Raw genomic sequence first — 15375 nt, forward strand, 5'->3', positions numbered from 1 at the left:
GTTGATTGATTGTTGTCTTTTCCTCCTTTTAAAGCGGTCACATCGTTTAAGTTGGCATAATAGTAATCCTGCGGCTCAAGTAGAGACCAAGTGGCTTTTGCACATTTGAGGGTTAACCGAAATGTCCTTATAACTGAGCTGAGTCAGAGATATCATAAAAGTGATGGAGCGGGAGGAGTCCGATTCATTGGAATGGGAATCCAGTTTCGAGATGAGCGGAAAAGCCAATCGATGATCAGTATAGTAGGAAGGACGCAGGCAGTGTGGTGGCCCAGTGCCTCAGCGCTGGACTGTTAACCCGAGTATTGCTGGTTCGGTCACCACCCCAAACGGCTCAAGCCTATTCAGTCAGTGTATGCAGCGGTTATTTAGCGCTGACAACTAAAACACATTTAAGTGTAATGTTCTAGTAATTCTCAACAGTTCACACTGTGAGACAAGGCCCAAGATACCCACTTATTGGATTAATTTATTAACGCGGCAGTATGTTACATGGAATATGCAGTGTTTAAATATATGCACATTGCAATTTTATTATTTAAATTAATTAAATGAAGGTCGACACTTTAGAGCCCAGATATTAATGTAGTAACACTACAGATTTTAAAATGTAATATTCTAAAGTTAATTTTATATTATGGGAGCACCATCTGCACTTTACAGCAGGACTATACTAGCAATTATTTTAAGCCACTGTAGAAATTGTTCCAGTTTTTGGGCTGATCCACTGGTGCATTAACAATAAAGGTTGTTAGTTGACTTAAACAAGAAGCAGCTTAGTAAGAGTAGTAGCATAATATTTGACAAGCACAGAAAGTACATACACCTCCATAAGATCTAAGCACACCCACACCCCAGGGCAATTTCTTGTTTCTGTGACACTGTATAACTATTTACAAGTCCAGTGTATTTTTTTTTTGATTGAAAAGTACTTCTTTGGAAAGTTGAAGCAAGGATAGCATAGTTAACATTACTCTGTGTACCAGCAGGACGCAATGATGAGCTTTGAACCTTAAGGTTTGTAATTTACAAATGAATGCTTTAGACATTTGAACGCATTAAGAAATAGTTGTTGACCTATATTTTAAATCATTCAGTTACAGTTTTGTCAGTAAATAGTACCTTTCACAGAAGGCTCATGCTTGTTGAGTGGTTTAAAGCAATTCAGTCTATACATACTTTTATTTACATATACACTTACCGGCCACTTTATTAGGTACCCCTGTTCAGGTGCTTGTTAACTCAAATATTTTATCAGCTAATTAATGGCAGCAACTTTGTGCATTTAGCCATGTAGACATCATCAAGACTGCCTGCTGAAGTTCAAATTGAGCATCAGAATGAGGAAGAAAAGTAATTTAAGTGACTTTGAACATGGCATGGTTGTTGGTATCAGAGGTCTATATTTCAGAAACTGCTAATCTACTGGGATTTTCTCACACAACCATCTCTAGGGTTTACAGAGAATGGTTTAGAAAAGGGGAAATATCCATTGAACGGCAGTTGCTTTGGCAAAAATGCCTTGTTGATGACAGAGTTGGAGGAGAATGGCCAGAATGTTTCGAGCTGATAATAAGGCAACAGTAACTCAACTAATCACTTGTTACAACTGAGGTATGCAGAAGAGCATCTCGTTTTGAACCTTGAAGCAGATGGGCTATAGCAACAGGAGACCACTCTGGGTGCCACTTCTGTTAGCTAAGCACAGGCAACTGAGGCTACAATATGCACGGACTCGCCAAAATTGGACAACAGAAAACTGGAAAAATCTGAGACTAGGGATCTACACTGGCAATCGGAAGGTTGCCTTTTCGAATCCCGTAATTGCCAAAAGGGACTCTGCTCTGTTGGGCCCTTGAGAAAGAACCTTAACCTTGAATTGCTGAGCTCTTTGAGTAGTGAGAAAAGAGCTATATAAATGCAAATAATTATTATTATTTTGTTATTTGGTCTGATGAGTCTTGATTTCTGCTGCAACATTCAGATGGAAGGGTCAGAATTTGGCATCAACAACATGAAAGCATGGATCCATTCTGCCTGGTATCAATGGTTCATGGCTGATGGTGATGGTATAATGGTGTGGGGGTATTTTCTTGGCACACTTTGGGCCCCTTTGTACCAAATGAGTACAATTGAATTCCACAGCCTACTTGAGTATTGTTGCTGACCATGTCCATCCATTTATGACCGCAATGTGCCCATCTTCTGATGTCTACTTCTAGCTGGATAATGTGCCACGTCACAAAGCACAGATCATCTCAGACTGGTTTCTTGAACATGACAGTGAGTTCACTGTACTCAAATGGCTTCCACAGTCACTATATCTTAGTCCAATAGAGCACCTTTGGGATATCGTGGAACAGGAGGTTCGCATCAGGGAATTGCAGCCAACAAATTTGCAGCAACTGCGTGATGCTGCCATGTCAATATAGACCAAAATCTCTGAGGAATGTTTCTGGCACCTTGCTAAATCTATGTTGTGAAGAATCTTGGCAGTTCTGAAGGCAAAAGGGGGTCCAACCCAGTACTAGCAAGGTGTACCTAATAAAGTGGCCTGTGAGTGTATAAGAGAGGGCTGAGCAGGCTGTTTTTTTCATATTAGTTTGCACTCCTTTAATGTGATTAATGTCATTCTTCACATTTTCTAAAACTCTGTTATGATCAGTGCGATTTACGAGGCTGTGGTGTGCTGGGCCAGTAACATTATTTCGAGAGAGGCCCACTGAATCAATAAGCTAATTAAGCAGGCAGGCTCAGTTATGGCACCCACTCTTGAACAATCCTGCACATCCTCTCTCTGACATGTAACATTCAGTACTTTCACCCAACAAATTACTCAGCAGAAGTGTGTGAAGAAACGCTACTGGGGCTCCTTTCTATCAACAGTACTTTGCCTGTATAATGCCTCACTGTCACTGTGACTTTTTTGTGATATATTAATTTATCGATTTTTGTTTATTTATTTAAAGAACTTCTGTAAAAAGTCAAATTTCCCCCTGGGGACAGACACATTTCTGTCTAATCTAATCTGAGTGAAGTTTTCAGTTTATTGTAGAGTATGTGTAAAAAACCTACAGTCAGCTGTTTAGATTGGCTGATGTGTAAGGACAGAGAGAGGCTAACAGGCAGTGTCTTAGTGGTCATGTTTGAGAGTGGGGCACCATAGGTGTCCAGGAGTGAACTGCCTGACTTTAGAAGAATTTAAATGTTAAGGCCTTAACCATTGTGTTATCAGTCAGGACAAATGACTAGAATGTATAAATGTATTTAGCCAGACTTTGCATATCTTTTAATTGCATTTATGAATTTGTTTTCCGGACTTTAGACTTTGTACAGAGTAGTGAATGCAGGTTGTAAAATTTATTGATGTATAAACTCAAATCCTCAGATTAACTTGCACATAATATAGTTTGTGAGCATAAATTACAGTATTTTGTAGAATCATATTTTTTATGAATGTGTGTTACAAATTTATGAGCAACATGACAGTTGTATTTTGATTTTTGGGTATACTCTAGAATAGAATATACATTTGCTTTTCTTCTTTCCTAAATACGGTCAACATTATAAACGAAGATTACCTGGAGGCTTCATTTCATGGAGATGTGAGTTCTCTTTCTAGCTGGTAAATAAAGAGAGTTGAAAATTTATGAAAACCTCTGTTCCTTTTGAAAGAATATGAATATGGAGGCCTTGAACCTGAGCATCAGACTAAATTTAAATTTTCTGTAGTTGAAGTGTACATTTTTGTAAACTGTAAAAAATATTCTGTCTTGCAGTTTTTCACAGTTAAAGTGTTTTTCCACAGTGACTTGATACATGCTACAAAGTGTGGAGTTATGTCATAACATAACAGGATTATGCAACCCGAATTCAAGCAGCTGTGTGCCAGGCAGGCAGGGAGGGGCATACTCATCTAAAGCTGATAAGGAGATTCGTAAGTGGGCCTGGGTTTTGACACAGTAAGCATATTCTGGTCCTTGCAGCATTCATAGTGACATGCATATCTAATCCAGGCGTCTGTGAGTGAATTGTGTGCACTTCAGTTGATAAGGTCAGTTAGTGGCTGATTTCCTTTGCTCACAGTCACAATGACGGACTTCCTGATCTTATAAATCCATTTACTGCCATATACAGCGGTGGTACTATTAGGATACATCAGTCAGTTGATCATTTATTTTATGCATGTTTATTCTTTTCTTGCCAAGGGCATTTCAAGGCTGTTTATAAGCTAGCAACAGCAGTGATGTTTAATATACAGCAGAAGGGAATAAGATCGGTTTTTACTATCACTACCAAAGAATAGCCACATTAATTTTTCTTCCAGGTTAAGGTGCTTTTTTTAATTCTGTAGAGAAGTGAACATCAACAGTAATGTGTTGTCACCACCTAATTTCAAAGGTGTGTCTGGCTTTTGTTAAGTATTTTTTATAAAGATAGTATTGTTTAAGCATTTTTAATAGTCCTTCTGTCAACTACATCTAGTGGGAGGCATTGCATACAAGGTACTACTGTATAATGTCACATCAGAAAAGAGGTCATCATTTGGGGGAGATATCTTACATCTGTGGCATAATCTTGCATATAGATAACTAGCAACATACCTGCACTTCGCAGCGGAGAAGTAGTGTGTTAAAGAAGTTACGAAAAAGAAAAGGAAACATTTTAAAAATGACGTAACATGATTGTCAATGTAATTGTTTTGTGACTGTTATGAGTGTTGCTGTCATCAAAGATTTAATTATCATTATTTCTTTCAATCAGGTTCGTATTTGGAGGATGTGTTGTGTTTAAGTTATATTCCGTGTTTGTAAAGATAACAGGTTTCATTCATTGAAATGTTCACTACCCAAATTGGTACTCGTGAATCTAAGATGTTTAACAGGCATTCCCGGTATTAAGTTGTGTATTTGCCTGTGAATATTTAGTGTCAGTGTGTCTATGAACTTAATTTAAACTTAAGCTTTACACCTTGCTTTCCTATTGATATGTCTACAAAGGCTTGTTCAGATTCAGAGGGTCGTTCCTTTCTTACTGCATCAATAAACAGCTCGTCTTCCTCTTTATCTGAGACATCACACACTGCATGCACGGGTTTACCTTTCCCAGTCCTGCAAAGTCAGTTCACGTGAGCCGCTCGGAGTACATGCATCGAAGGTTCTCAGCTGTGCTTGTGCTATCTTGTGCGATGTTGCGATGTCCACGGCTTTATTTAATATTAGGTCAGACCCGGCACTTAAAAGTTCTCTCGCACTTTCGCTGAGTTTGTGCCAAACACTAGTCTATCCTTGACTATGTCATCTTCGTTTGCATAAGCACAGTCCTTCACCCGCGAATATTTCACTGCAGCGTGTCTAATGGATTGCTGCCAACGGACAGCCTTATATGGGCAGGCACTCAACTACGTGGGAGGCGTGACGATGAGGGACGTAACTCCAGCTCACACAGCGACCGAGCTGCAGGCTATGGCCGTATGTATGTACATAAGTAGGTTCCAGTTATGACCGTCACACATAGAATATCGAAATAAAACCTGCCTAACTTTTGTATGTAAGCTGTAAGGAATGAGCCTGCCAAATTTCAGCCTTATACCTACACGGGAAGTTGGAGAATTAGTGATGAGTCAGTCAGTCAGTTAGTCAGTCAGTGAGGGTTTGCCTTTTATTAGTACAAATAACAGAGTTATAAGTTTTGTTATAATAAGGTCTATCTGTCTAAATATTTTACAAAAGTACTTTACACGAAAGTTTAAGTTTCTGTACTCTGTTGTGTAATGCTAAATGTAAAACAATATCTATTCTTTCATTTACTGAGCTTGCTTATTTCAGTACAGGATGACCTCCCAGCAGTGTCAAGTGCAAGTGCCAAAGCGGCCATACTGTAGATGGGACTTCAGTCTTACGCAGGGCCTGCTCACTTGCATTCATAATTACAGAAGCTCTAAGTCAAACCTAGCAGGCATGATTTTGGGATGTCGGAGGAAACTAGAGTACCTGGAGAAAGCCCACATATACTATTACCAGGTCAGGTTTTGAACCCAAGGTATTTGAGTTGCAAGGCAGTAATATCAATTTAAATAAAAAATAATACATTTCCAGCATGCGAAGTACAAATACATAAAGGAAACATCCTCAATTCAAAATAGTTAAAAAGTTATGTGGGTGAGATTAATTACTTTCTGTACGAGAACTGCCTAGCTATCTCTAAGGCAGTTTGTCATGATCTGCAGAGTCTAATGCTGTTTGGACAAGATAAGTAAAAAAAAGGAAAGGGTTATTCTTGTACGGAAATTGTCAGTGGGCACTTCTGGCAAGGGGTTCACAAATGTTACAAAGGCTTACTCATATAAATGTGAAGATGCTGCATGCAGAATTTGTAGCTTGTGGACTTGGTTAGCTTTCAAAAGTCAACGGAGAAAGGATGAAACATAAATGTGAAACAACCAATTTGATCTTCTTTCTATAAAATCGATTTGTATTTGTTGAGCCAGCTGTTGTTTGGTTCCAGTATTTACAGCATTACAAAACAGAAGCTTTACCTCTGGTATCTTGAAATGGTGGGATTTAGCAATATTTGTGGCATACTTTTTTGACATATTTATAAGCTTTCATTTAATTTTAATATTTTTAATGAGCATCACCATTTTGTTTCATTTTATGTCTGCACAGGTGGTATCATCTGATTCGCATCGTGATGTATGATGTCGCAATATTCATGCTGTTTAAGATAGCGTCACTCCGCTCTCTCTGTTCTAGCTTTGGTGTGACCAAAAAAAAAAAATACAAACTCTCATAATTCTTTATAGTTAGAGACAAAGGCTAATATCAGGATTTTCAAAACTCAAACCAACTTCTTTTTTTGACAGTTTTTGTTGCTCATGTTTTTGTTTTTGGTTACTTTGCTCTTTTGGTAACAAATTTAGGCCTGTTTTTCAGAGGACTGTTTTTGGTTTTTGCCCACAAACCTTTTCTCTCCTCATTCATTACATTTTTGTTCTTTTGGACATGTTAATGTAGGTTTTAGCCTTTTATTTTGCAAACAAAAATAGTTGTTGGTCTAACATGAGACATTGTTCCCTCCCCTTTAGCATCAAGTGTTGTACGCCAAAGATTAGAGGCATTCGGGAAAGAGTAAGGAAACACTGCATAAGAAATTGGCCAAAAGTGTTTTAAGTGTGGGTGTTTTTGATTAATTGGTAGTAGCTTTCCTGATAAAAAGATAGGGAATAATTGACTGCAATCTTGCTCAGAGGAAGAAGTCTGTTTTTTCAGATATTAGGCAAGATGAACTTGTGTCTTGTTGATTCTGGGCCGGTATATTAGCCTCTTTTAACTCCCCAATGGTAATGCAAGATGTTGAAAGTGGACTCTGGTTAATTAGAACTGATGAGACGGGTACTGGAACAATACAATTGGAGGGATACACTGATATGTTCTGTGTACTTTATTACATAAGACAAGCATCATGTTTTCAACCATCCTGTATGGTTAATGGATTGCTAAAGAACTTCCAAATTAAAAAAACAAAAAAAAAACCCTAATACATTTATACAGTACATATAAAAAAAGCTTGATAAAGACAATGGGTCTGTTCTGATACAGCGCTGCCCTGGTCATGCATGATGTATTGCTAATTTCCTTAAATCTTTGTAGCACCTTTAACAGAGTAGACTAAACTTTGTGAACTACAGAATAATACGCTTTTAATGGTAAATCATTGGTCAATCTTTGTAAATAATATGATTATTTTTTTTAAATTGTAAACCTGTACTCATCCCTATTTTTAATAGAACACATTATATTTTGTCATTGCCTTGTTAGCACCATCAACTTAGACTCCACTGGGAAGTGCAGGAATAAGTTGCTTAAATCCACCATTCTTGAAATTCAGACAAGTGGAACAGTGGAGCCATTTCAGCAGAGTGGTAGTCATGAAAGGCCCGTTTGCATGTTGTGTCTGTGAAGTATGCTTCTAGGAGGTAAGGTTAGAGTAGCAATTTTTTAGAAAAAAAAGTACATAAGTGAATTCAGATGGAAGAAAAGGAAACCAAGTTAGAGAGAAAACAATTGCAGTCTTGCATGCACATCTGCCAACAACATGTTCACATTTTTCCTTTAATTTTGAGGCACTGCACACTAGAAAGAGTGGCATTTGTAGCACATCTGCTTCAAGTGGTACACTAAGCTTTTTTGAAGTCTGTTTGGACTACAGTAACCATTTAAATCAAAAATTGTACTTGTTATAATTGTTTCATTAAAATATTAGATGTTTGGGTATAAAAGTCTCACTTCCAAAATAGTTAAAGACCTTTGGCAGAAAGAAGGGGCAACCTTCACCGATTTTTGTTGCATTTACTTGAATTTACTTGAATGTACACGCGTAAAAAGATACAATCTGTTCATTTACAGAATGTAAGGTTTTTATTGTATATGTTGTCCTCTTTTATTTTCCTGCAGCTTGTGTTATATTAACTAAATAGTATAAATGCAGTCAGTGTAAGTGAACATGGGTGTGAGTTTCAGCCCTGTAAGGAACTATTGCCCTTTTTTTGGGCTGGTCCCTGCCTTTCATCCAAAATTTCAACAATGTGCTCCTACTGCTCGGTTATCCTGAACTGTGATTGGCAAAAAAGGATATGAACATGTGTGTATTGTGGCCCTCGGGGCTTTATAAGAAAGATAGATTAGGCATTCACTGTAGGTGAATGTCAAGATAGTGACTGCTTTTACTTACCATATATTGAAACTTGCATGTAGAAATTAAATAAGCGTATCAGTGAGATATGTATTATGGTAATATACACAATATGGTTGATATTGAGTGCTTCTTCATTTGAAGTAAAAGAAAAGACATTCAAAATGTGCACGAGTCTGAGAAAAAGTCACCATGTATGCTAATCAGATGCAGTAAACCGTCTATTGCGGTCCTTGTACTGTAACTGTATGGCATTTGTGCTTGTTATGAGATCATGAAGGTCGAAATCTACAAATGCTTCATTGCTCCCTGGCTGGTAGTAATGTTGGATATAACACAGCTAACGTACCAGACCCTTTGTGTATGCATGTATTTTTTTTTACACTGTGACATTTTGTGCTATTTTAATTATGAAATGCAATTAGCTATCAACTGTGAAGTTGTATTTTTATGTATATTAAAATGTGTTTTACTAACAGGCTTGAGAAAAAAATGCCAACAGCACTATCTGGTAGCATAATGAAATGGACATTGGGGATTAACTGCATTTTATGATAATGAAAAATACAATTAAACATACAGTATATGGCATGATTTCTGGCTTAGATTTCACCACAAAAAATGAGAACAAGGAAAACAAGGTTCCCAAATTTCATTAGTACATACAGTATATTCTGTTTATTATTAGGGGATAGCTAAGAAGGGCAAAGCGACTCCATATGCATGGGTTTATATCTGTAGTTAGTCTTTTCAAGGCAAACCTTTTCATTGAGAAATTTTCAAAGGACTGTTTTCACAAACTGATCTAACTATTGACATTGACTGCTGATTTGCAAAGACACGTTTATATGAACATTCAGTCTTTGTTAAGGCAGGGATAACTATTTTAATTATTAAAGTACTTTTCCTTGGTTTGGAAATTGGCATTTGGAATTCCTCCAAGCATTCTTGATTTCAAAAATGTTATCTTTCAAGTCACTTTCTTTCTTAAATATATATGTTACAAATTATCTCTGTGTTGGTAAAATTTCTGATTATGCATATATTCATTATTTTGTTGATTTTGCTTAACCTAAAGTTGTGAGGAGTCTAGGAGACAATGGGTACAAGGCATTGAAAATTCTTCAGTCTATTGCAAGTTGTATTTTCTCAGATGTACCCAATGTCAGTCACTGAAATTGAGGGGGAATGTGCAGCCTCCACAAAGTGAGCATGGTAAAGGTGCTATATAAATGTATTATGATTAGATAGTGAGAAGCTAGTGAATAAAACAGAACTATGCAGCTGTGAAATCGAAAGTCTACTATGCCACCAAAGTATTACTTTATAATTAAGAAAAATTGAAGAAACATCAAACACAGTATTGGCACAGTGGGAAAATTCTGCTGCTCCTTCAAGGCAAAAAAAGCTTTTGTAATTGCAGTTTTAGGCAGTTAGTTCAGAGAGAAAATTTCCTGGTTCTTTGAGTTCTGTGACCAATCAACTGTGGGTTGCAGTTGTTTTAACTTTTGGGATTGAATGAGGGTACTGGAAATGATAGCAAAAAGAAAGTTGCATTTATCCCTGAATATAATGGACATGTTTACAGATGCCTATCCAGCCATTCATGTATCTTTTTAACCAATTTATCCAGTTCAGGTTTGTGGAGAGGAAGTGTATATCCTGCTTGCACTGCACATGAGGCAGGGACCAGTTGTAATTTGGACATAATGCTCACACACATCCACAATTGCTCATGTAGGGCCATTAAGTTATCTAACCTGCATGCCTTTGCAATATGGGAAGAAAGCTACAGTGTCCTATGGAAACTTCACTGAAGCATTGCCTGCTGTAGTTACAGGAAGTAAAAATCGAGTGTGAAGTGTCAAATCTCAGTACCTTTTGGTTTAGTCTCCAGTGATGAAGGAATAAGTTGTTACCTATGTTCATTTCAAATAAACTTTAATGTTTCAAATCTCCCATATTGGGCAGACATTCGAGTGGCTCAGCTCATAATTGAAGCATGAGGCATATCTCTTCAATGAAGCAAGTAATGTGTTAATGAAAGGACATAATTGTGGAGATGCTTCGTTAACAGGACTGATAAAACTGTATCCTTGACAAGTGAAACTCAATAGGCAAAACAAAAAAATTGTGTTGTTTGTTGGGTTTTTCAAGCCAGAGTAATGACAAACATTGACAAATGCAATGAAAGGACATATGGGACATATCTGAATGGTACAGGAGTGAAGAAGATGCAGTTTCAGGTTAGTTAACTTTAAGAATACATATATCATAAACATGCATACAATAAATCAATAGGAACACCAGCATTAGATAAATTAGTTTTGTTTTCTTTCAGATTTTCCTGTACAGTGGAGAGGCAAACTCAGTTTTATTGAGGGCCAAAAATACCACTTTGTACACTCAATGTAGACCAGAACATATCAACACAAAACAACAACCGCCAAATGTTCTTTACAAACAAGACACATTGGCACTTCCTTTCATCCCAATTATATATTCTGCGTTGCATGTCTTGTGAAACTGCATTCCTCCTTCTTTTCTTTCTTGGACCTTGCAGTGAGTTAGGAAAACTATCAGCAGTCTCAGGACTGAAATCAGTATTGTGTGGAAAAATTATATCAGTGCATAAAGTTGAGTGAGTGAGAGCAGCAGTCTGCACCAATGTGAGGATTTATAGTAAGAACATAGTGTATCTGTTTATCTGCATTAACAGTCACAATCAGAAAGAAGGCACTTGAACACATTAAAATGTGCTGGTATTGGATCACAGAAACCACATCTGGAGTTGGTCAGGAACAGATAATAATCATATTTAACATGAGTGGAAATTTTAAGTGCGTTTTCTATCCACCAACAACAGGTCAGCAGAAAAGACAAACACATTGTATAGGGTGGTGATGGCAGTCAGGTAAGCTGCAGAAGGGTGGCCAGCCCTGACACCTGCAGCTTTAAAAAGTGGGGGGATTAGCAGCAGCGTCATGTAAACCTGAGTTGCCATCTCATTCATAAGGTTTTCATAATCCTATAACACTGACATTCTTTATTGGAGTGTGTGGCATGTTGCCATATTTTCAGTTTTTTAGCTGGGCAATTTACATTCTAAGTACAGGTTAGTGACTGCAGTGTGCTGTGCTACACAGATAAATGCAAGTTGATACTAGAGACACATTATTATATAACTAGCCAACCCGCGGCATACCGTACGCCGCATAATCAGGCCGTTTTTTTAATGATTTTTAAGCACAGGGAGAAAATTTACATTTGAAAAACAGGTAATAAATCAGCAAAAAAAGCAACATTGTAAAAATGCACGGAACGAACCAACACACAATCGTCCGTGACTGAAAACTGGCGGACCGCCATCGCGCCCTGCCTGCTCATGTGCCCACCTCCAACTCGTCACTTGAGTCGTTGTCGTCTTTGCACAGTCCACATGCACCTGTGACTCACACTGCCTTTTTATTGGTCTGTGCGGTTTTGGCTGCTTTTCTATATATAATCCACCAAGACACCCGACCACGGTAGTAGCGTGAATTGCTGTAGGTAGCGTGTAAAACAGTTTGCTATGGTGCATGTGGTCGTGTGTCGTAACCGAAAACTCTATTTTTAAAGACTGCTTACTTCATTGTGTTTTAAACTCAGTTGTAAAGGATTGTTTTAAGAATCCCATGGGATACCCCTCGCAAACCATTTTAGACGCTGCATATGGCGATTCACCTCCGCGAGAAACATGCCTCTATGGACAGTCAACGTTGCTTGGAGGTGCATGTGGCCTCTACGTCAGACGAATATAAATGACGCCGTTTTTTCTGTGTCGTCGCGTCCGAGTTGGTGGGCGTGGCTCTGCGAGTTGTCGTTGTATCCAATGGTCTTGGAGTTGGTGGCCGTGGCTCCTTCCTGCGCGCCTTAGGTGTCTTACTTGTCGGCGGCTTAGTGAATCCACTCCCCTTCCGGCGTGCTTTCGATGGGTGTCTTTCCTTAGTGAATTTTATATATATATATATATATATATATATATAGATATATAGATATATAGATAGATAGATGATGCAATCTATATATGATAAGTGCATTAAAAGGGGGTCTTTAAAAAGACTAATGGTCTTTGTAGGCCATATGTAACATTTGAGTTATATTCAGTGAATAATATGGAGTATTATTAATAAGAAAATAGTTGTTTGATTTACTTTGTTATAAAAAAAGTAAATAAAGATTCAAGCTTAAAGAGTTATAAATTTGTACTGAATTTCAAAACTAACAACTTCAAAGACTAAATAAAAAATAATTACAAATATGTGTTTATTTATATTACTGCAGTTAGTTTTTATTTTATTTTTTTTCTTTAATGCTGTATATTCCAGTTAAACCATAGTCCCAATATGATAATGTCTGTTTTTCAGTTTTGGTTTTGTAACATGAATGGAATCAAAGAAGAACGTTTATAGCTTCCTTTTGTTTAATCTGATTTGCCATCTGTCTGTTCTTAATCACCGCAGTAGACTAATTAGTTAGAAATTGTTTCATGAGGAAAAGCTTATTAACCCCAGCAGTGATGTCAGAGTAAGTTTTTCTTTTTTTATATGTAAAGCTGTCTTATTGTCATTTGCTCTTCAGTGTATAGCCACATTTTTGTGTTTAGCTTTTTAAAAATCTGTACATAAGGGAAATGGATAAGATCCTGGAAGGAATCAATGAATGTATTATTTCAGTCCAAGGCAGTGACAGCCGTCTTTGCTTGGAGCAAGTAGAATGCGTGACAGCGGTTTCCTGAATGACCCTGGGTATAGAAAAACACATTAGGCTACTGGCCTATTTATTTTTTTTTATTGGAATAGGAGTCATCTTAACATTCTCATAGATAATGATGCACTACCAGAAGGGGTATTAATAAAGAATATTTTACTACTCTAGCTCTCCAGATACTTTCTGATTTGTGAAGTGCTACAAACATCCTGTAAAGAAATTACTGTTTCCCAATAGTTAATGCCTGTTTCTCTTAAAGCTTTCTCATGAAACACATTATATTGGAACACATTAACACACTACACATTCTTCTTTTTATTCTGAGTGACTTGCTTGAAGAAGCAAGTCATTGTCATTAAATATTGTTTCTTTTCAACCAGAAACCTTAAATATGTCCACATTTTTAAGTTTTAGAATGGGTCTTAATATTTGAATTATTACCTGTCTTTCTGTGTTTGTGCTTAAAATGTTAGACACATACATTCCCTTAAATCTGTGACATGTTCTTTATGACCATTTTAGATTATTTAAGCTTTCCTTCGGTTGCCTCTGTAAGACTCGTCTGTAATTTGCTTCTTAATGTTTATTGAAGATTTTGCTGCAAGTGGAACTTGATTTTATTCTAGTGATGCTCTGATTAATCAAGAACTGATCTAAATTGGTTAATTTTCACTACCGACGACTTATCAGTAAATTATCGGTTATCAGTAAATTGATTATAAAGATTTTTTTCAGCCCCTGCTGTTCTAAGCTTTATGGTGATTTAATTGTAGTGCTCCTTTACGCTTGGTATTATGGTAGTTTTTTTTTTTTCTGCAAACTTCCAGTAAAGAGAGTTTACCTGAAAGAGAGAGAGGACTGAAATACTAGCCTTTACTAAATAGTTCGAATTGTGAGAGAGCTTCAGTTTAAATATTGCACCTCACATTTTGAATTAGAAAAAGAAAAGATAAAGAAGAATTTGAAATTGTTGTCTAATAAACAACAGGCTTGTTAGCTTAACAGCAAAACTTGCCTACTTGTAAACTTGTTAATCACATCAACCTTGTGTCTTTTTGATGAATGTCTGATAGATTTGCAGCGTTTTCTAAAGGTTTTGTAGAGTGTTTATTTGTGTGTATCTAAGTGCGTAAGAGGAAGTACTCCATAATTACACCTCAAGAATTAGATAGTAAATGTATATTTTAACAGAAAAAAGCTGTAGTGCAGTTAATGATTAAAAATAAGTAAAACCTGTATGTGCATGTATATTTACATTTAAACAGTGTTTAACTGGCGATATCAGTTAATCGAATCAATGCATATATATATGTATGTATGTATGTATGTATGTATGTATGTATGTGTATATATGTGTTTATGTGCTGGGGTTCTTACCCAGCCGGGACGCCTAAAACAGTTACTTCCGCCACACTTGGCAAGATGGCGTAATAACCTGCCAGGGTCACCCGGAATGCTTCTGGTGCAAAGGACAGCACTTCTGCCACACCAGGAAGTGCTGCCGGAAGTTCGTCATCGGACATCTGGAGCACATCCGGGCGGGAAATAAAAGGCGCCGCCTCCTGACGGTCTGGGAGCTAGAGTCGGGAGTGGGAGCAGGACGAAGCTCCCAGGAGGAGATTGGCGGCCAAGGACTGAGGAAGAAAAGTCTAATTGTGGTGATTAGTAGCTGTATGTGTGGTGTTTGTGTGTTTTATTTATGGAAAATAAACGTGTGAACTTTATAAAAATGTAGTTTCCGACTGGTCACAGACAAGTCTCACTATATATATATATATATATATATATATATATATATATATATATATATATATATATATATATATATATATATATATATATATATATATATATATATATTATATATATATAATATACACACACTAGCAAAATACCTGCGCTTCGCAGTGGCGAAGTACTGCCTTAAAATTT

At 37.1% G+C, this 15375-nt stretch overlaps 1 protein-coding gene across 1 annotated transcript in view; it reads left to right on the forward strand.

Moving 5' to 3' along the window:
* Positions 1-15375, forward strand: part of jakmip1 (janus kinase and microtubule interacting protein 1) — a 278170-nt gene that overhangs the window by 993 nt on the left and 261802 nt on the right. The gene's annotated exons all lie outside the window — the stretch shown is intronic.

Source organism: Polypterus senegalus, chromosome 4, assembly GCF_016835505.1.
Source record: "Polypterus senegalus isolate Bchr_013 chromosome 4, ASM1683550v1, whole genome shotgun sequence".
In the NCBI taxonomy this organism is placed as follows: domain Eukaryota; kingdom Metazoa; phylum Chordata; class Cladistia; order Polypteriformes; family Polypteridae; genus Polypterus; species Polypterus senegalus.